General features: G+C 35.0%; 2 long non-coding RNA genes across 4 annotated transcripts in view; one reads left to right on the top strand and one right to left on the bottom strand.

Annotated features, from left to right (window-relative positions):
- The window catches only part of LOC148223341 (uncharacterized), a 103,296-nt gene that overhangs the window by 43,906 nt on the left and 36,056 nt on the right, over positions 1-23,334 (bottom strand). Inside the window, exons 7-9 of the long non-coding RNA XR_015804540.1 lie at positions 22,191-22,779; positions 15,898-20,428; positions 7,983-8,051 (exon numbers count right to left, since the gene is read on the bottom strand). This is a non-coding gene — a long non-coding RNA (uncharacterized LOC148223341). The remainder of the gene's footprint in view (positions 1-7,982; positions 8,052-15,897; positions 20,429-22,190; positions 22,780-23,334) is intronic.
- The window catches only part of LOC148223342 (uncharacterized), a 58,456-nt gene that overhangs the window by 8,880 nt on the left and 26,242 nt on the right, over positions 1-23,334 (top strand). The gene's annotated exons all lie outside the window — the stretch shown is intronic.

Genomic DNA, 23,334 nt, shown 5'->3' with positions numbered 1-23,334 from the left:
AGTCTCCCTCCTATGCAACTTTCACACCTACACTTAGGGTTTGTCTCAGGCCTAAGGTTAGGGTTACATTTAGGGTTATGGTCAGGGCTAGGATTAGGGTTTCGCCTAGGGTTAGAATTATGCCTAGGGTTAAGGTTAAGCCTTGGGCGAGGGTTCTGATAACCACAAAGCCCACAGACCTAGGGACATTTCAGCTCCCAAAGGCATGTCAAGGACAACACAGGACTGCCACAATGTGGGTCCCTCCACACATTCCTGCATGGCTGCAGCCTCAGTCCCAGACAGGTTTACCTGCATTGCCTTGGGTTCAGGTTAAGACCAGGGTTAGGGTTCAGAAAACCATAAAGCACACAGCCCAAGGACTCTGCTGCTTCAAAGGGCATGCCAAGGACAACACAGGACTGCCATAACAATGGAACATGTTCCTCTTTTGCTCCAGTCTCCCCACTCTGCAACTTTTACAGCTCCACCTAGGATTAAGGTTATGCCCTGGGTTAGGGTTAGGCCCAGGGTTATGGTTCAGAAAATCAACAAGCCCAGAGGTCCACCCACTCTGCAGCTACAACACTCATGCCGAGGGGAACACAGGACTGCCAAAACATGGCTCCCTCCATACATTTCTCCTTGGTCCCACTCTCACCCCCTTACACCTTTAAGTGCTCAGCCCAGGGTTAGGGTTAGAGCTGGGATTAGAGCTTTGATTTGTGATGCTGATTTATATCAGATGAGCTGGCCCCTCATAGTTCTTGTACTTTGTCTTGCCACTACAGGTAATAAAACGCTTATGTAAAAAGGCAAAATGCCATTCTTATTTCTATATATGCTTTTAGGATTTCTTCCTGTCTGTCATATTTTGTCTACTTCAATCTCAAAACACATTTTTACTGTTAGCAGTAAAAACAAAGGAGATATCAGTCAGATTCTATTGCCTCACATATTAGCAGAGAAATAGTCAGATTTTAGTGACAACGATTACATGATTCATTAAAGATTTTGATTTTCAGAAAAGTGTTTGATAAAACAATGTTTTGAAGAAATGTGGAGACCATAATTGTAAGATCCCATTACACAATTGTAAAAGTGTTGCAAGCTTTGTCCAGCTGGCCCAGTGCTAAGCCCAATGGAAGCCATTTGAAAATGTTTTCCATTCCCAGTTCTAGAATCAGTACCATGAGCATGTTTGTAAGAGTGGATGGGCTAACCTTTGCTTTTCACCTTCAGCAATTAAGTCATACTGATCAGGTTGAAATACTGAAATTTTACCAATTTCTGGTGCAAATCAGACAGTGTAATGAGAGCACTGTGCTGTTCTCTTGCTGTTTTCACATGCCATAAGAGTATAAGCTTACAGAAAATGTGGAAGTACTCATTTAAATAATTCGTGATGGAAACCTATTCTCTTGTGCTGAAAGCAATGTTTGCTTTTAACCTGAACTAGGTCAAGAATGGATGTATGATAAAAAGAATGCTGTATTTCTGCATATATCCAGACTGAATTCTTTAGCAATGGAGAAACAATATCATTGAGAATAGAAAGATGACATACATATCCCAGATTTCAACCTTTTTGGAACCTAAATAGAGTGGACAGTAGCATGCAGCAGTCTCCTGTTGTGCAATCATGGCCCAGATCCAGAAATCTACTCAAGTTTTCTTCCAAAAACTAAGGTTTTGATCTCTCTGATTACAGATACAGGGCTTTCTCACACGTTGACATGTGTTTCAACACATCTTTGAAGCAGCCTTAATCACACATTGCCATCTAGCCTATCTGTGTTATTGGCCAATTTCTAACAATTGAATTAAATTTTCCCTTCCAAATAGTGACTGATAAAATGTCAATAGATTGGAACCATCTTCTGTGTGTCATGGTATCTATTTTCACAGGCCTGTGAAAATGATTCAGCTTACAAAGCTTTGCATTACTTTGTTCAGAATGCATTTCAAAAAACATTGAAAAAAGAAGGAATGGGAGAAGCTTTAAAAGTTGTCTCCATTAATGTTGCATAGAATCATACTTTTCATTGTTTTATAACTCAAAAGAGTTATTTCAAAAGTGCAAGATGAGACCATCTCCTTCTAGTCTTTTGTAACCTTCTGAGTTCTGACCCAGGCCATAGGAGTCTTGGGCCACAAAAACAACTTGGAGCAAGTCCTCAGACCATTTGCCTTGAATTTTGCTAGCCTCCTAAGTCAAGTATACTTATCTCCACTAAAATTAGGAGTATTTTAGGGGCGTTGTAAGTGCTTCCAGAAGATTCAGAAGCAACAGTCAGACCTGGGTGAAAATACAACAAAATTAGAAGGGAAAATTCTCATTTTAAACTCTAGCCTCCTTTCAGCATTTTTCTCCACTTTGACATAATTCAACCTCCCTGCACCATAGAAGATACTGCAGTGTATTCTTTAATGTCGTTTACCCATTCTTACTATAGTGATAAGAGTTGACATTCCTTTCTTGCAACATTAACCAGTTGCTAAAGAACAAGGTTTTTCTTGGAACCAGTTGCCAAAAACAAAGAAAAATAATGATCCATTCACATATTTGATTCCTAAAATGTTTCTTGAGTCTGCCAACATGTAAAAGAAGATTCTGTGGTCTTGTTAATACACATAGTACAAAAATCATAACTCTAATACAATGAAATCATAACATTGGCCTAAACGTCCAGAGGAATTTTTAATATCGCTGACAAATCACCCAAGTTTCACGATATATTGAAAATTTGACAATAAATGTGAGGGAATATCTATTTCCTGTAATTTTTCTGTTCTGTTAAGAACTCCCTAGTTGTGTTCCTATAAGTCTCAAATACACTTAACCATTGTGACCATATCAACTCCAGCAGGTGGTCACAGCCCCCTGCTCCTCTGATCCTCTTACTCTGCTCTTTCTTGATACATTTTCCTTCTTCATTTTCAGTTATCTTAAACTTTGCAGCAGGAGCACTAATTTATGAAAGCAACATTATCATATCAATCTGTTGAAAACTGAATACAGCTGATGGCTACCAAACACTGTTCCAAATAGCTTTAATACAACTGCAGTAACATAAATGTTTGTTTAAATAAGCAGAACAAGCTTCATTTTGCAGGATTTTTTTTCTGTGTCCTGTTTTTTTTGTAAATAAGCATGAACACAGGGAGTAAAAAAGGCAATGACTACCAGAACACTAGACGAAATAGGTAATATGCTGACTTTGATCTCATCCATAAGCTCACATTAATATAACAAAAATAAGAACCAAACCTAAAAGAGTGTTGATCTTGAAGCAATTGCATGTCTTTTTAAATGATGTATGTAAAAATGCATGTATAATACACCTTTGCAAATTGCTGTTATTGTGAGCTTGCAATACTTTTATTGTACAAAATGTCTAAGTTTTTACTGAGTAAAAGATAGGGTTTCAGTCTTCATGGCAACAGCAGAAAAATAAACATTCCCTGTGTGCCAATGTAGAAAAGCAGCCACGTACAAAAGCCAGAAGCAGTAGCCATTTTCATCATCAGCTTTCAAATTCTTTCAATAAATGTGGAATATTAAATATTACAGCATTGACATTGAAAGTTTTGCAAAAGATCTACACAAAATACATCTAAGCTGAAAGAAATTGTAATGGGCAACATATAAAGTCTGAAAACACATGAATTAATACAAAATCTATCATTTTGGTATAAATCTGTTTTTAAGTTGACATGGATGATATTCCTACCCAAGCTCTAAAAGAGTGATTTCAGTCAAATCAGTCAATTGCTATCCTCTTCCCAACTCAGTTTCTGCTTCTGCAATAAATTCCTCCATTTAACATAGAATACTGCTTAATTTTAAGCAATTTATATTTATAATACATTGTTTATTGTCAAATCATTTTTCAGTCCTTCTATCTTTCTGTGTGGATAGGGAAACTTGGGCATGTGTTGTTCCAAATATCTTAAGATACTTTGACTATTTAACAAGGGGACAGAATTTCAAAAGTTCACCATGCTCCTGGATTCTCTTGTTGTAAGAAAGGGGACATGCCATGCATCTCTTACCTGATATTGGTTTTACTAACCTAGTTACATTAGATTAAAATTATGCTAAATATTATGATTAATGTTTAGAAACTGAGGTGCATGTAGTTAAATTGGGTTTGAAGTTACTATTTGATACTTGCAAAAATTATTATTTGATACTTGCATGAAGTTACCAGTCTGTTAAGGCCTCCTCACCAGTGAAAATTGCCTCTAAAATCAGGCTGTGATTGCTTACAAAGCTCATCTAGTAAAAACCAATAACTGGAATTTGCAGTCACACAAGTTTAAATTAAAAATAAAACATGTTGCTGAAAGAATATATTACTGGATTCTCCATTTGCTGTTGCCTCCTAATCAATCTTCAGTCTCTGAAGATTTTGGATTTTGGAACTCTGAAGGTACTTGGCCAGTCTCTCCAATTACACATTTTGCAAATTCATCAACCAATCTTACCATACCAATTCAAGTTTGCTGCTAATTCTGATGTTGATTTTCATGAGTACCACAGTATCTCGTTTCTCAGAAGCTCAGAAAAGAAATAGGCAAAGAAATGACTTATAAATCACCTGACAAAAGCTTTTGACATGGTGTTTGTAGCAATACTTAATGCTCATTCTTCCTACATATTATGTTAAGAATCTTACAGTAAGAATACATCTGATCTTGACACAGCTGGCTGAGTAACTGTCATATTTTAAAAAGATATGAATTTAAAAAGACATTTTATGAAAAAAATCCAAGCGCTTTTGTATTTACAAGTTAAACAAACTCTTCTCTATAAACATATTATATGAAATCCCATAAACTGTTCAAATAAACTAAAAGAGAATAAAAGCTTTTTTAGTACCATTATTAATAAATCTATCAAAAAACCCCCAACACCTTTGAAAAACAGTGCACACATAAAGACCACAGGGAAGAAACACTATTCTGTTTATTCATTCAATTTAGGTTACCATCCAGCAGTTGCTTATGTTAAATTGGAGAAACACTATCCTTAAGCATACAATAAGCAGAGAAACAATTGTCACATAAAACCAAAATTACTAAGGTATTTTCTCTTGCTAATATTAAATATATTCTGACTTTTCCATTTAATGTTGCTAGTCAAAGAAGTAATTCAATTTTTTTTAATTTAAATACAATTCTCCCTGACAGTGATTTTACATCAACTGAGAATCCTTTTTCTTTCAGGATTGTTTTTACAATATGTTACACATGCCTCTAAAGCCATGCAATTAGGTGGGAATCTTTCTTCTTCTTCTTTTTTTTTTTTTCTTTCCAATATAATGTCATGGAAATTATTCTATCTATCAAAGTAACATGCAAATTTATAAGATACGTTTATAATTTCAAGCTAAAAAATATGATCCACAAGAGAAATCAAAGATCCAGGAATATCTACTACAATCTCAAGCATTGTAAGAAAATAAAATGTTTTCTGTGAGACCTCATTATTAATATTTCGATGCTCGGAGTTATTAATGTTGCTTTAGCATCTCTCTTGAAATTTGTATAGTACAGTAAGGATTTTCTATATCTAAAAAAAATGGTTATTTCCCATTTAGGATGGTATCTTCATTTCATGAGTAAATACAACTAAAAACGGTTGGCATTCATGTTGAGATGTATGGGATAGTTTAAAATATAGAGAAAAGAGAGAGAGAAATACTTTCATGAAATTCTCTAGATACTGATCCCTTTTGAGCTGTTTTAGAATAGAAACTTAAGGTGTGAAAGGTGACTATGAAATCCTAGGTAGGAGCAAAATGCTGATGCAAAGCATCCAGAAGGTGGCTATGATATGGTGTGGAAAGGTCCAGAAGATCTCATCCATTTCCCAGGAAAGGAGTCATGAGTGAGCTGTTGGTGGAACAGGCTAATGAAAATTGATCCAGTGCATCTGAGCAGTGTTAGTTAACACCAAAATAAGTGTTGGCCACATAATTGAGATCTGAATTAGGCAGGAAATAGGACTTATATCCCTACATAGAAAAGATTTCTCCATCTCCCAGACCATACATAATTCATGTCAGGTTGGATCATTGCTGTAACTAAAGCAGGACAAATTAAAATATTGGATTTTACTTACGGTAGCTAACAAAATAATACCCTCCATAACTTTTACGTATATTATTTCAAAATTGTATGTATATCACTCCAAATTTTTTCATTGTCTTATTCTCTTCCAAAAAAATGGCTAGTCTAAGGTTTTATGTCAAGTTTTGCCATATAAAAATATTTGCAGTTGAGTTGAAAACTGTTAAAGCTGTTGAGATGAAAGTTAAGATATGTTAACTGAGCTCTAAATTTAATCTGTCCTATTTAATATTAATTTATTAGTGGAGAAGAAAACACATAGAGAGAAAAATTTTTTACTTTTTTTAGACTCACTAGGAGACTATTATGCATGCATATGACAGCTGGTGTATTGATTCCAAAACTGCATGGATTTGTTTTAAATCTATTTCATCAAATGTTTAGGATCCACATAGAGGCAACAATTTTATAATAATTCATGGAAGAAAACAGCATTAAAAAATATTTTTTCATCAACAATTCGTGTGAACATTATTTCAAACAAAAGTCATTTCAAATTTTAAGTCCATATTCATCTCCAGATAGTTTAACCTCATGGGAGCTACAGTTCAAATGATTCATGTACACGTTCTCTTCTAAAGAATAATTTTCTAACCAGGACCATATTCTTAATGATTGCAGTAATTTTAGCAGGATTGCTTCTGAAAGAAAGAAATGTATTTTATCTACAAGACACGATACCTTTGAAAAAAGTATAAAATAAATTAATTTTAAAGATTATGTCATTCATTGTGATTATACTGGGGGAGAATAATATTGTACTATTTTTCTTTCTCTCTCTCACTGAGTATTTCCAGTTTAAATGATTTGTTTCTTTCACAGTAACTAGCAGCTGATTTCTCTAACTAGTTGTTCAGCTAAAGATTCATAGTCCGTCAGAAATACTTTCTCACTTAAAGATGATCAACAAGTCCGGAAGGCATTGAATAGTGTAGAAAGAGCTGATGAGATTTTCTAAATTTCTGTATTAAAGCATTAATCCAAGAACTGCAGAGGCTAGTTTGGGAAAATTTTAATCAAATAAACTAGTTACATGTCTAGTGATCTAGTGGAGAAAAACAGAAGTAAATTATTTTGCTTTAGAAATACATATTGTACACATGGCAAAACTTTGTCTATTATAAATTTACTAAGGTAGCATAAACGTACATTTTAGTGTTAGAGACTTGTGTATTTAAACTTAGGGCAAGATACAAATTCATATTAATGACTATTGTATTGATCTATCACTCTTTGTGGTGTCAACTGTGCAATTGTTGTAATTGTTAGTTCTCCCTAACTTGAAAGTATAGATGGGAGAGACAATTTAAACACTCTTATATAATAGAAAAGAAGGATAACAATCTTTTCCATATTTTCTTTGTATCAAAAATCAATCCCATACAATAAAAAACATCTGTAAATTCTGTTTCTTTATAATAGGATAACATGATAGCAAGAAGAACGTTTGTATTTGGAGAAAAAAATCCCAAGTAACTAGCTGCTGCAGCATAATAGCATTTTTTCAGAGAAATATAAAAATAGTTTGTTGAAGCTGTTCCTAATTTCTTCAAGCAATATATTTATAGACAGTTTGAAATGCAGCTTATTGATTGTACTTTAGAATTCTTGGTTGAAGAAAAGGGTAACAGAAGCATAATAGATATTCTGTGCCAAAAGCACAACTTTCAATAGATGACCTGAAGTTAGATAACTTCAGAAAATCAGTCAGCAAAGTATATTAGACAACTTTTGAGTGCAGAATGGTTTCAGATAACCTTAAAATGGGCATGATTCATGAAAGTATTAGTTTATTTGTCCATTGTGGGTTCATATGCAGAGGCCTGGGATTGTTCTGTTGAACTAATATCAGACATTAATTTTACCTGTACTATGTTGACTTGTTTCTTCTTAGTCTACCAGTATGGAGACACACTGGAAGCCTCCTAGCTCAGCTGTGAAAACAAAATTTAATGCAAATCTTAGTTTCTCCTTAGTTGAAAATATAAAGGGAAATTTTCAGTAACTGATAATAATTTTATGTATATATCATAATAAGGCCAACATGGTGCTTTTATCATGTAGAAGGAAAGCACATGGTATTATAGTAATTTATATTTTAGGAATTTTGTCACCAAATGTTTTACTGTGCTTTGATTTTCAAATTACAGGTGTATTTTTAATTAATTTTGCAAAGATTCATTGGCAGAATAAAATCGTGGTGCCTCAGGCTGAAATTTTATGTTTGGCCTCTAAAATATGTTGACTGAAGTAAAAAGAAGATGACTGAAACCTGTGTAGAAATGCCTGAGCTCGCTTTAAACTATCATAATGAAGATAATAACAGTAAACATGTAAGAGACTGAAGCTCAGCATGAGCTATAAAATAGACTTGGGAGAAAGCATCAATACATAGGAAATAACTCTGCCATAAAATTGGAGGTATTAAAACTACCCTTTGGCTTCTAACTGATTTTCCATATTTTTTACTAAGGAATAAACCAGGCACATCCTGTTTTTCCTTGCCGGTTTGTGCTATGTTCTTACCCCCAGTCAATCCTTGGCTAGTTCCACAGCTATCCAACAATTGCTGTTTGAGATATACCCGTTAGCTTTATCTTCTGGGCTCCTACAGACACTGATGCCCAAACCTTGTAGCTGCAAGCAGTGGCACAGCAGGCAGAAGCACGGATTTCTACCTGACCTCCAAAGGCAGCCTTTGAACAAATTCCTGGACTCACACTCTCTAGGTACTGGTGAATGCAGATTAATTTGTGTAGAGACAATGTACAGCCTGCTGCACTTTAATTATGCTACAGAGTTGAATGCCTCTGTGTAGCTGCAGTAGACAATCTCTCTGACTTGTAGACAATGATATTGAAGCATTTGCCTTTCCTATGAATGTAGTCAAATGTAATTGAAGAATGTCTCTTTTTACCTGATGGTATATTATGGCATATAGTTTATCCCATCTGAGTCTGCAGTATAAGGGTAAATGCAAAAGGCAGATAACTCACTATCATATCCACAGCAGAACATTTTCTCTACATATCCCTGATAAAATTTGAATTCAGTTAATTTACTTTTGCGTAAGCTTTGCCCTTCATTTCATAATCTTTGTGGTATGAGTTATTACTGACATTTAAGAACTCCATTTTATAGCTGTGTTCAAAGTGGAATGCAGGTAAATAAAAAATGACATTATACATAACACAATATAAAAGGTTATAAAAAATGCAAATTTTAGTAGCTCATCCATGCTTATATTTAGAGTTATCGGAAGTATTAGAACACCCCATGAAACAAGAACAAATGCCTTCTTGCTTGTGGTAAGACAGAGTAGGAAAGAGAAAATAATTAGGCAAAAAGTCTTTGGTCTTATCCTGAATAGTAGTCTTTGATCCTGATCCTTAAGTCAGTATTAAACCACTTATTAATAGAAAAATTCTATAAAAGAAATCCAACAAATGAATACTTACAACAGGAAGGAATTTACAGTGTGAAGTAAGAAGTAAGCAAGCTTACCCTTTCAATACTGTATCAACCCATATCTTTATAAAACATAAGAGAACTTGTACTTTTGATGAGTTTTCTTGGTCATCCATGTCTAAATTAAGTACAGCACAAAATCTTAGAGGTTTAGTTTGGACACTGCATGCCAAGCCTAATGCAGTGCTGAAATCTAATACAAGTCTAACTGGAAAAAATGTTCATTTAGAACTGAATGGGAATTTTAGAACTGCTGTTCTAATACGATGCTTTCATATTTTATGTGAATTTAACTCTTGCTTCTGGTGCCTTTTGAGTTTGGCTTTGAGTTATTTTTTAGTTTAGGAAGAGGCAACATTTTGGGTTTCTTCTTCCCAATCATTATCTATGGTAACTATGGTATTTTTGTGGATTAAGAAACAATTACTTGGTCTTTTCGTCACATTTCATATGTTGATATTTTTTCCATTTCACAAGTATCAAAATAGAAGAAAAAATAGGGAGGTGAAAACGTCAAAATCCCCAATTATCTGGGGATTTGTGAAGAGGAATGAAAATATTTTGAATATGTATTTTTTGGAATATATGTGAAGAACAAGGAACTACATCATTTCCAAAGTCTAAATCACAGCTGAATTTAATTCTGTGAGAGATTTTTCATGGTATAAAATTCATTTGTGCCTTTTAATTGCATTCAAACACCTTATATAATTAATTATTTTTAATGACAGTTAAAATGTCAAATTTTCCAAGAAAAAGTCATAAATTTCCTAGAAAATGTGACTAATTTTCCTTCGAGGTGCTAAAGCCCTGAATTACTTCTTTCTTCTTTCTCCTTCTCTCTCTCTTGTTTCTCTTCCTCTTCCTCTTTTATACCACACATATTTGTGTGCATTTCATATCACAAAACATGACTAGTTCCTCAAAGCACTGCTGTTTTAACTTGCTGCTCACACTTTCTTTTTTTTAAAAGCTTCTTTTAACAAAAATTTACTTTATAAGATATCTTTGTACATGTTTGCATACATGCATTTGTCATGATATTTGATCTTCTTGTAAATCAAAGATTTTATCCACAGTGGTTATGCAAACATCTTTTAATAGAATACTACTTGGGCTGAATTCTTCTAATGATTATTTTACTGCAAAGGACACCCTACTAATCTTCAAATGAAAGACATGTCTATGGCCATAAACCCCATGGTGAATTTTGGGCAAGGATGGCTGCTTTTTTTTTTTTTTTTAATGAGTGGATCATTGAGATTATTGAAATATTCAAAAGTAGAATCTGCAAAGAAGTCACTATGCATAAATTTGCATTTTTACATAGATAGACAGGTGGATAGGTAATTTAAAAAGAAAAGAAATACAGGCTTAAAGAATCAAACTGGATGTTTGTCAAAAGTTACAATTAGAAGGGTCATCCTTCCTGGCTTTTAGTGTTGCTGTCCTGTCTGTTGCTGAAAATGACTACACGAGGCAGAAGGCCATCAGAAGAATAAAAATCTGATCCACAGGCGGATCCTGACTTTCACATGCGCCTGGCATGAGAGTAAACTGAGATTTGCAAATGAAATATGTCATCATCCTTTACACTCTGCCAGCCTCAGTAAAGGGGTTTGAATGGGAATGAGAATTTTTCATATGTCTGCTCAGAAGAAAGCCTCTAAAAGAGGACTGCATGGTTTTTTCCAACCAAAGGTCTGCACAAATTGTTCCTGAGCAAGTTGCTGATCAGGTTGCCAAGGGAGATTGCAAAATAGCCATTATTAGGTGTTTTTAAAAGCCTATTAGAAAAACATATATTCCTCATCATGGAAATGCACTGAGGCTGCCTTCAAGACTAAATGATTAGTTAAGGTTTATTCCACTTTGATTCCTACTTTCTGGGATTTCACGTTCACTTTTATATGATTTCACATTAATTCTCTTGAGCCTTAGTGAGAAAGTGAGAAAATATTTGCCTACAAGGAAAACAAGCACATACAGCGATTAAGAGATTTGGAGGACAAGCTGCTACTGAGTCCAAGATGGAACTCAAGGAAACTAGTTTCTGCCCAGCCTACTGGACAGTGATCCACTTCAGAAGTTCCAAACAAACAAGGCAACTGATTTTGGTGTCATTATTCTTCAGTCACTGCAGAACTGTACAGAGATAGAAAGCATCACTTTGATGGGGTTTAGACATATCCCGCTGGGAATCCATCTGACCTGCAGCCTTTTCTCCACTTTTTCACATGTATTTATTCATTCCATTGATTAAGGCATCTATTTTATGTGAAGCCTTCATTTATTCATGTGGAATACTCTTTAGCAGCTGTTATAGTTCAGACAAAGAGTGGTATGATAAGACTTAAACTAATATAGAGTAAAATTTTCACACTGATACCAGCACTATAAATGAATGTCACTTTTTAAAATTTTCTGAACTATTTTTTAGTATTGACTCTGACAGCCATGTGGTTTGTTCTGCATTTGGAAAAGAAAAAAAAAAAGAAGCTTGAAACAGCAAAATATTTTCAACATAGATTTTTTCCTTCTATCTTTAACATTTTCAATTTTAAAAAGTTGTTTCCTGTCCAAGTTATGGCTTAGTTTTCCAGATAAATTATGTCAGACCCCTGAAAATCAACACATTTTTTCATTGCAATATTAATGTATCCAAGATATTTTGAGGAGGTTTTTTTGCATGTTAGCTTAAATTCCCTCTAATGAATAAAGGCAGGATACAAATTTTCATTGCCATGAGAAAATTTTGAGGCAAACAATTCCAGGTAATTTACAGAACCACTGATAAATACCTTGTAAAATTACAAAATGTTCAGACTGTGATCTAGATCAGATTTTTTGCTTGCATACAAACTGTCTTTGCATATATATGATTGAATCTACTTAAGAAATTTTATACATAAAACGTTGTAACTTAAAATACCATATGAAGTAGCAAGTAAAACATCTATTAAAATGTTTTGAGTATACTGTGCTGCAGTATCTCAGTGCTCTGCTCAGAAGCTTTTCTATCAAAGTGCTGGCGAAAAGAGCAGACTTTTATTGTCTGTGATCAATTAGGACAGGTAGAAATTGCTGCTGTACCAAAGAATTACATTTTTTAAGATGACATAAAATATCAAGTGCTGCATACCATTCTGCTCTTTGCAGAGGAAAAAGACTGCAGTAAAATTGCAGTAAAAGTACTGCATCTTCCTTTGTGCTACTTCACAGAGGAGATTACAAAGCTTCAATTTCTTCTATGATTTGTGTAATCTAAACCTCTTTGTTGTCATATTATCAAGAAAGATAGACGGGGAATAAAGAAATTTTGACAATTTCTACTAGCTCCAAGATGTTGCAGATTTGCTATAACTGCCTGCTGACCCTCATTTTGCATGTCAAACATTGTATTTAATTCAAGACAGAAGAATTGCCAGTGGTCTGAGTTTCACTTAGTTTAGCTGCTTCTGGTTATCCTCTTACTTTCCACTTCTTTGTTGTCTTTACTGCTGCTGAGGATGTGAGAATGATGTAGAAAAAGAAGAGTCGGTTTTCAAATTTTAATGATCATTTCAAACAGATGGAGAATTCAGAGGTGGCTGGACGAAAACTGCTCAAAACTCTTTTCCTGTCTAAGGGGTAGGAATGAACTCTTTAGGCAGAATTTAGTATTGCTGAGAAAATTCTTAAAGGATTGGGTTCCACCAGTTTATGGTTATGCATAATATTCACTTCATGTATATGTGCAAGCTTACAATACCATGAAATAAACAGTATTTTGTCTAAGATAAAATATAACTCTCAGAGTCACAGAAAGGCACTTCAGTGTGTCACATCTTTTTTATCTTTGGGTCCTCTTGCTTTCTGCAGGAGCTGTCCCTCATAGCTGTGATATGGTAGGGAGACAAAGATTCTCAGCCTCCACTTAGCTTTGAACTCTGCAGTAATTGCAAACAAGAAGTCACTGTCTGTCCTATACTTGCTGCCACTCAGCACTGTATCCCATGTTCCCTCCCTGCTTCTGCCACTGTGGTCTTTGCTACAATCCCATTAGTTCTTTCATAACCTTTGAGTCTTAAGCAAATAATGTGTCTATTGTAAACTCAAACCTCTGCAATTATAGTCTCCTTAAAACTCAGTAAATGCCAGATAGCCTGGGATGAATACAAAAATGAATACATTTGCAAGGTTGTAGGCCTCAGGTAAAATATCTGCTTTATTTCCACGATCAAGTTATCAAATTGCCATAAAAGAAATGGCTTTCCCTTCCTTTTGAGGTTGTCAGTCAAAGATACTTTGAGAATGTGAGTTCAGCCTTCGTCTCCTTTGGAAGACCTCTTACTTTCCAAATCATCTTGATCCTTCATTTGGTGATTGGACATTTACAAGTTGTTTGCTGACTGACAAAAGGCAATGTCTCAGAAACTGTGTGTGGATATTCTCCATGCCAACAATCCTATAGTGCAAAGATGAAAATGTCTATTTTAATAAGATTAATATTTTATAGGTTCTTGCTTCTACAATATGCTGTACTGTTCTCTTCACTTCTAAATTCTGATCATATGGAAACGTTTTAGTCAAAGGTAGAGTGTGATTTGAAAATGGACCTAGATTTTAACTTCTACTCATTACCAAGTCCACTTATCTTGGAAGGAAAAGACATAGGAGAAAACAAAGCTGTCTAAAGTATTTCTTTTTTTTTTTTTGAGGCTTATCTTTTGTATATTGTACTTTGTTCTGTAATGTAAAATACATTGTTATGTGGCACCAAGAAAGCAGGAGTAGTGGAAAACCTGAAAAAGAATAATAATCCTTTATGACTATTTCTTATTCTTCTTTGTACTGTATGAAATTAAATGTCTTCAGCAACTTTCAACACTGTGTAAACAAAACAGTCACTAATTTAGAAGGTTTTAAGTGAAGGAAAAGCACATGAAAACAAATATGATGATAAAGAAGAAACCTGCTTTTCTTTGTAAATTTTTCCTTCACAAGTAAGAACAGGAGTTAACAGGAAGAGAGAGTAGGAATGTCACAAACCTGTCTATATAAAAGATTTTTTTGCCTTTTACTAAAAAACAGAATACTAACCTCTCTCCTCCTTCCTTGGCTGCTCACCTACATTTTATCAATGCAGCCACTTAAGAGAGACCAGTTGAAAACACAACAGACATTGTTATATATGCCTGAGTGTTGAAAGTGTTGGTGAGCACTGGTCACTGTGTTGAACTTTGTCAGTCACTTGTGTCCTTGGACTACCCTGGAATGGCTTCTGCAAAAACATTTTGAAGTATCTTTTTTTTCTTTCTATCAGTCTGGTTCCCTTGTTATATTTAGCAGGCTCTAGAGCTTCTTTTACTAACATCAATAAAAAAAATCTTTCATACCTCTGAGGAATTATTTTGTTTTGGATTTTTTTCTGAATTTAACTTCCTGAACCAGTTCTTAATCCCTTACTAAATGTTGTTGGCAAGTATTAGCTAGTAAGATTAACTGTAATGTGTAAGCTTTTTTTAGTATCTGAAAAGAGCTGTGAGTAATCCTCATTTAGGCGTGGATCTAATTCACATGTACTTTTGGAATTGAAGAATGGCATTAGAATGACAATGAGAATTTTTCAGAATTTATTTAAGTACAAATAATTGAAAATTAATATAATTATGTAACCTCCTTATTTTTACGCATATTTTAAATTTTCATTAGAAGAAATGCAGTCTATAATAGATCATAGAAGAAACTCAACTAAAACAGTAAGGAAATATACCAATCCTATGCATTTAAACTTGTATCATTTCTATATTTAGATTGTACATATGTGGAAGGAAGATATTTACTATATTTTTTAGCTCAAGTAGTAGCCATAGACAAAATTTTATTTTCAGCAATACAAAAGTCTGACTTTTAAAATTACCTCAGTGGTATCAGAAGTAATTATTATGTTCCCATTTTCTGCTAGCTCAAATAAAATAAGAGTGTTTAAGGATTAAACATTAATAACAATACAAAATAAAACAAGTAACTAAGCACATAAATGGCTGCAATTTACAGTTAAATCTTCATATTCCTTCTTTAGAAGTTTGATAATCTGGACTTAGATCACTGCAGCTCTATTACTGCTTCATGAAGTATTAATTACTGATAGCCTATGGATCTGAAACATACTGGGTTAATTAAAAAATTAAATTCCCAAATTATCTATTAACCATTTATTTTTCTGCTCTGTTTATGGCCCAAGGGACGCCAAACCCAATGCATTTTGAATATTTCCATTCTTTGCTTTCTAAATTTTTCAAGAATAAATTAGAAGGTTCTTTTACGTACCTGGGCTAATGATCTCCACTTTTGCTCCAAAATTAAATGAGACTGACACCCTAATCAAGATTCAAAATCTTGTTCCTTTCTGTTACAGAAAGAATTTGTAATGACGTGGTTGTTCAATTTCTTTTCCCAAGGATATCAGTTAAGCACCTTTTACCAGATTCAGAACTCATGTAATACTATATGGGAATTTGAGACTCTGAAATGAATGCCAGACAGCAGAGCAGCGTGACTGTCTGAGGCGCGATCCTTGCTGACTTTCACTTTGTATCATCATTTACTGTTTTTCAAAGATTGCTCACAAACTAGAGTTTCTGTGAACTGAGTACACAAGGCAAAAGTAATTCTATGAGGGAATGTTGTTAATTGACAGAGCTGGAACATTTGCTTAAGCACTGGACAGAAACATGGAAGTCAAACTGCACATGCAGTTGTGTTGTTCAGGCTTTACTGTCCACAGTTTGCTGCTTTACTTCCATAGTGAAGGATTGAAGCCAAACCTTGGAATTTCTCAGAGACATATTGATCTGCAAGATTCAGCCCATTAGTCAAAGCAAATCTGACATGACTTAATTAGAAGTAAATTTTTTAAAAAATAATCACGTGCAGGTAGGTTAATCTTGTACAAGCTAGATTGCAGGTGTATATATTTGAAATTACTGTGTTCTAGTTAATTGAATTATGAGGTATGTTAGAACAGATTAGAAAATATGTATGAATATGTTTTTTATGTAGTATTTAACATTTTGAGATAGTGACATATTTAGTAAGCAAGTAATAAAAATGGTTCCTCCACTCCATTTTTTTTCTTGATTATGACCAGTCCTAAGCATTTAGGCACAAAATAAGGAATGGAAAATGTTCTATCAGCTTCACATTCTTAAATGGCTAACCCTAACAGAAGAATCAAATCCATTGGATGCTTTTGAAAATTTAATATTCTCCTTTCATATAAATCTGAACTATGAAAATGAGACTGAGTTAGTAGATATTTATTTGCATTGATAAAATAGGCAATGAAACATTTAAACAACTGCAGTGTGGGAGAAAACCAGCAAGTTCTCCGAAATACAGTTCACACTATTTGTGGATCCAGCTGTAAATTTACATCTTTGTGCAGTATATGAAACAATTTTCAAAGCATTAATGGCAGTCCAGACCAAGATTTTCTGAACCATTTTGTGACATTTCTTTTTACTTCCCCCATTTTACATCGACCACTGCAGCATGGTCAAAACCTATTTACATACATCTCCTAGGAAGGTACATCCTTGTGGCTCACCACTGCGGGGCTGAAAGCTGAAGAAGGAACCTGCCAGTCACTGTGGCTACGTTACAGACTCTGTAGCTAAGAACCAATCTCTCAATTTACAGCTCTGCATTCTATGTATTCTGTATATAATAATGTGTATTCACCCGAAAGCTTTGCAGTTCACTTCCTTTTTATTCACTCATCTCTCTGTAACTGCAGATGAATAGCAGGTGATCAGAAATATCTGTGTCTGGTTATGTTTACATCGAATGCCGTATTCTTTTTCACTTGTTAAGGTGAGATAAAACTTGCTGCAACTAACAGCTCCATAAAAAAGAAAATACCTAAAAAGAGATATAATTTAGGAAAATTAAGGAATGATAAATTAATGCATTAGGGTGTATATGTTCAGCTATGAAAAAAAGCTTTCATAAACCATAACTGTATATGCTCCTATCTTTCCACACAAATATTGAGCATGCTGGGATGATTTATAAATCACAGCCAATTTTATCAACTAAATTGTGTAATGAGAGACTGAAAAAATGTGGGAAAATATCCTAGAGAAGATCCTATAATAGTATTCTCATTTTCTCTTTTCACTGAGAAATATATATTTTTTGTGTCATATCCTGCCCTTACTCACACTGAGAAGCTCCTTACTCCACAGGCATTCCTGAAATCTAACTTTCTGAACATTTTGTAGGTTTAAATCCTATTTAATTAAAATAGGAAAGGACAAATATGCTGGAGAGACAGAGGAGTGAGGGGAGAAGAAGTGAGAAACCAGTACGAACATCCAGGTAAGAGAAAATGGGGCAGTAACTGAGGCACCAGGAGAAGAGATTTCCTGTGCTGCCCATGGACAGGACCACTCTGGTGCAGATATACACGCTGCAACCCTCTGTTGGAGCAGATAGATATTTCCTGAAGGAATTTGAGCTCATGGAGAACCCACGCTGGAACAGAGTTTTTCCTGGAGCACAGTGGAGAGAACCCACCCAGGAACAGGGGAAAAATGTGAGAAGGAACAAACAGCAGAGAGGAACTGCTATGTACTAACCATAACCCACATCCCCTCATGCCCTCTGCACTGCTCAGAGGCTGCTGGGTAGAAGAATTGGGAATGATTGGAGAGTGGGAAAAAGGAGAAGATGAGGGTAAAAGATCCGCTGTAAATTCTGGTTTTGTTACTCACCATCCAAATCTATTTAGGTCTGAAATCAAATAATATTCTCCAAATCAAGTCTGTTTTGCCTGTGATGGCAGGAGGTAAGTGACATCCCTGTCTTCATTTCATCACTAAGTGTTTCCTCTAATTTTTCCCCCACTGCGTTTTTAGGAGAGTTGGTAAATGTGTTTAATCCAGCAGATCACCATTTGTTTGACACAACTAAAAAACATAATATGAATGCATCAACTTGTTCATTCTACATTTAGGATCTTCTAAAAATGCCAAAACAACTTGAAGCATATAAATATTTAATTTGAAGCATATTGTAACATTTAAGAACTGTAAATCATGAATGTTTACAGCACTTTTTGTTCAAACTAGGCCTTAACCAAACAGATAACTGTCAGAAAGTCAAAAAACCCATTCAAGATACATTTTTATTTTCAGCTTCAGTCTCCTCAGAAAAAGAGAGTCTAAAGAATAAAAAGAATCAAAAAAAATTACCGGACTTTATTTTAAGACACAGTTGAAAATTCAGTATAAATTCACAAATACAACCTAAGCAGAGGATTGCAACTGTCACTTTTAAGACTTAACACTGTCAGAAAGGAAGAAAGGTTCCGTAGAGACACTGCAGAAGTATACCTATATTCTTCAGATGCTTGATATAATATGCTTGATATTTAAACATTTGGATATTTTCCTTCTCATATTTAAATGTATGCTTTAATTTCATGTTTCTAAAATGTATGCTTATATAAAATAAGCTCTACACAGCAATGCAGTATACATCACTAACAAGATCAAACAGCATAAAAGAAGAAATATAAGGAAATTATTTAATGTGGATCAGATTTGAGTAGAGTAGCCTTCTTTAGATAAAAATTCTGTATAGTTACCCGTGTTCCAAAGATTGACAGTCCTATTTCAGTAAACTTTATTGCCCATATTAGACCATTACAAAATGTAGTAAGAGATAGAACAAATTTTATTTTGAAGTTGACTTTTTGTGCTTACAGCACGTGATGAGGGACAATGCTATGACAGCTCGGGCTTACTCAGGCTTAATGACTGATCTAAATTGGAGCTTAGAGATAAGAGAAATTCTTTAGTGATGCCTCAGTTGTCATTGATTGCTATGAGCAATTTTAAAGCTATTCAGGATGAGAATTGCCAGCTTGGGTCTGAAGAAGGGGAAAGTGGTACATATGACTGGAAGTTGGCACAAATGCTATTGAAAAATAAAAAGAAAGAAAATGAAACACTAAAGGATTATATTACTTGTATATATAGGTGATAATCTCAACTACATATAGCATTATGCATCATCAGGGGAAGACATAGTGGATCTACAGTATACGATGCAAGTAGTAGCTGTGACAAGACAAAAATTAAAGAAAGTCTAGGCACATTTATAGTTCAGCAGCAGCAAAATCACTGAAAACAAAATGTTCTAGGCTAAAGACAATAAAGAAGTCAAGTGTAGAGCAGAAGTTCCCCTTCTGATTGTTGATCTCAGAAAATATTTCTTTCTACCAAAGTTATCCTGCTTCTTGTACACAGCATAGCATATTTTGCATCTAAATTACAATTATTAGAACAGCAAGTATTTAAGACAACTCATGTGTCCAATCATAATAAGGACAGAGGTTTGTGTTAGGGTGAGAAAGGGCAATAATTGCTCTGTTCTTTCAGAAGTTTTGGGAGCAGTGCATACCTTCAGTATTGCTGTGTCTTCTGAAAAGCTCACTTCAAATCCAAAAACTGCCTCTTGAGCAGCATATACAGAGCCAATGGGTGTATTTAAACACATTGGTTTCACATAACAAGGAACATCCTGCAGCAATATTTGGGTCTCATTGGTGCTTACAGTCTTGTTCAGAGGGCAAATTTGGCTGTCAGTTCATCTTCAGAACAGCCTTCCAAAGACAATGTAAGTTTCTGTCTTGTGCTTGCATGGCCAGGCTTTGGTAGCAGGGAGCTTCTGTGAGAAGCTGCCAGAGGCTTCTGCCATGTCCAGCAGAGCCAATGCCAGCCAGCTCCAGCATGGATTTGCAGTTGGTCAAGGGCAAGTCAATCAAAAATGGTGGCAATGGCTTTGTGATAACCTATTTAAGGAACAAACAAAAGTTATTGTAGAGATGTAATTTCAGCCAGAGAAGATCAGTGACAACATGTGTGAGGAATAGCTCTGCAAACACCAAGGTCAGTGGAGAAGGAGAGGAGGAGATGCTCCAAGAACTGGAGCTGAGATTCCCCTGCAGCCTGTGGTGAAGACTATGGTGAAGGAGCTGTGCCCCTGCAGCCCCTGGAGGGGCATGGGGATACAGAGACCCACCTGCAGCCCATGGAAGAGACCCACACTGGAGCAAGTGAATGCCTGAGAGGAGGCTGCAAACCCAGGAGAAACCTGTCCTGGAGCAGGCTCCTGGCCTGGTGGAGAGAGGAGCCCACCCTGGAGCAGGTGTGATCTTCCAGGGGACTCACACTCAAGCAGGCTGTGCCTGAAGGACACACCCCATGGAAGAGTGACCCACACTGCAGCAGTTTGTGGAGAATTGTTGCCCATGGGATGGACTCACGTTGGAGGAACTCCTGGAGGACCATCACCTATGGGAGGAACCCCCCAGTGGGGCAGGGGAAAGGCTTTGCCCCTGAGAAGTAGCAGAAACAACTTCTGATGGACTGACATTACCCCCATTCCTCATCTCCTTTACCTGCTGAAGGAGAAGGAGATAGAGCTTGGGAAGGAGGAAGGGGTGGGAAAAGGTGTTTTTACAATTCATTTTACTTCTTGTTATCCTGCTCTGGTTTTCTTAGTAATAAATTAAATTATAATATCCTCAAGCTGACCCTGTTTTGCCCATGATAATATTTGGTGAGTGATTTCTCTCCCTGTCCTTATCTCAATTCATGAATCTTTGTTATATTTACTCTTCCCTGTCCAGTTCAGAAGGGCAGTATAAGAGTGGCTTTCATGGGTGTCCATCATCCAGACAGGGTCAACCCACAGTTGCCTTCTGTGCTAATGTTAAATGTACTGCCTACCTGTGGTGGCATGAAGAAAAACAAACCAGAGAATGGCTTGTTGATTATAATCCTGTCTCATCAACTAAAAAAAATTACTGGGAAGAATGAGTTTATTTGTGGGTTTTTGTTTTTTGGGTTTTTGTAGGTTTGAGATAAAATATGGCAAAGTAGTTTTATCAATATTGCCAGGCTCAAAAATACATGTCAAAATTTCAAGGATTTTTACTGACTGCAGTTTATTTTAATGTTTATATTTATTCTATTTTACATAATTTTGATTAACATAGGTACATAATTCTATATAATAGGTATAATGGTCTTCAACAGAAAATATGTATTTTATCTTTGTTAAAAATAGACTGGCATGTTTATATTATTTGAAGATTTCTGTAGGAATGGGTTTTTTATGATTATTGATCTTTTTCTGGGCAAATATCACAATTTTCTGTCTCTATCCTTTTTCTAACTGGAAAGATTTGTGCATTTGTGTTTTAACTTGAAGGAAAATATAATGCCATAGAAATAGTTTCCAAAAGGGTCCCAAGTTTCACAAATATTCTGGTTAAAATATTCAGAAATTACTGAAATTCACTTAGCTAATTTGTTTAGGAAACCGATATTGCCAAAAGAAAAAACTCATGGTTTTGTTATATTTAGCATTCATCCTGAAATTTTAGTGACAGAACTTTAGGATGCTGCATTTTCTTGCTATCCACAGCAAGATCACTCTCCTGATTGCTAAAGTATAGCTGCTCTAGGGAGATTTTACCTATAATTTATTTGTTAAAAAAAAAAAAAAAAAAAAGTCAAAAGTGTTGTTTGGAAAATCCTGTGACTTACCCAATTTTAAAATAGCATGTCCAAATGAATGCTCTGCTTGTTGCAGATCAAGTCCTATGGAATTCCTCCTTATCTCTCTCACTATGTCATGTTGGACAATTTCAGCTTAAAATCTTTGTTTTCTTTTTTTCCTTTTCTGTGAGAAATCAAATATTTAGGGAGGATGACTTTAAGCTTTCTCACAGATAGAGAAGTAAGGATTATCTTAATTCATGATCTTTTCTATAAATTTAGACTCTTGACTTGATAATGAAAGGAAAAAAATTAAGCAGAAACTATAAATAAAGCAGTTCTACAAAACCTAAAATCCCCAGATGAAAAACTGTTCAAAGAACTGAATTTTTTTACAGGAGATCCACAGGGGCATAGCATTAATATTCAGAATCACTCTTGAAAACAAAGGGAACGGTTGAAACGTTGATTTAAGATATATGAAGTCTCAAATATTTCTTATTAGAAAATTTACCATTTTGGGTATGTTATTCAACAGGTATATAGATGTTCAAAGGCATAGCATTTTTGAGATAAAGGAATTCACCTTGTCTTACACTTCTTGTGTTTGAAAACATCCAACTGTCTTTTGAAATACCTAGAGAGAAAATAAAAAATTCAGCTTTATCCTCTATCCCAACTAGGCTCCTGCTGCTTGTAAATACCCACTCTTTTTCTTTGAATTATAGTTCAACAAATGTATTAACAATTTTGGTAGGTCTAGAGAGTATATTAATTTCTTTATTTATTAATTCAAATTATTACTATGTTCCTCTTCAGTTTTGCATTAGGGAATTTGTGTTTGAATGTACTTTTTTATTATGGACATGCAACTTTTTAAAACGCTTTCTGGATTAAAGGAAAGCAGTTGTCTTTGGCTTCCAGAGTGGCTAAGTCCTTTTTGCTAAATTGATGTTCCCTTTTGGCACACTAAAGGAGCCCTACCCTTTCTGTTTGGGTTTTTTTGTTTGGTTTGGGTTTGGGGGTTTTTGGTTGTTTAGTGGCTTCTGGTTTTTTGTTTGATTTTTTTTTTTTTTTTTTTTTTTAAGAAGAATAGGGCTTCTAAGGGGCCTCTTTTACTTGTTAGGAGTCATTTGATCTTAGCCAGGCTTCTAGCATTGCCTAAATTTTAGACAGCACCTGAATTAACTCT

This window comes from Sturnus vulgaris, chromosome 6, assembly GCF_052056855.1.
Source record: "Sturnus vulgaris isolate bStuVul1 chromosome 6, bStuVul1.hap1, whole genome shotgun sequence".
NCBI classification, from domain to species: Eukaryota; Metazoa; Chordata; class Aves; order Passeriformes; family Sturnidae; genus Sturnus; species Sturnus vulgaris.
This window is presented reverse-complemented; position numbering and strand designations above follow the sequence as displayed.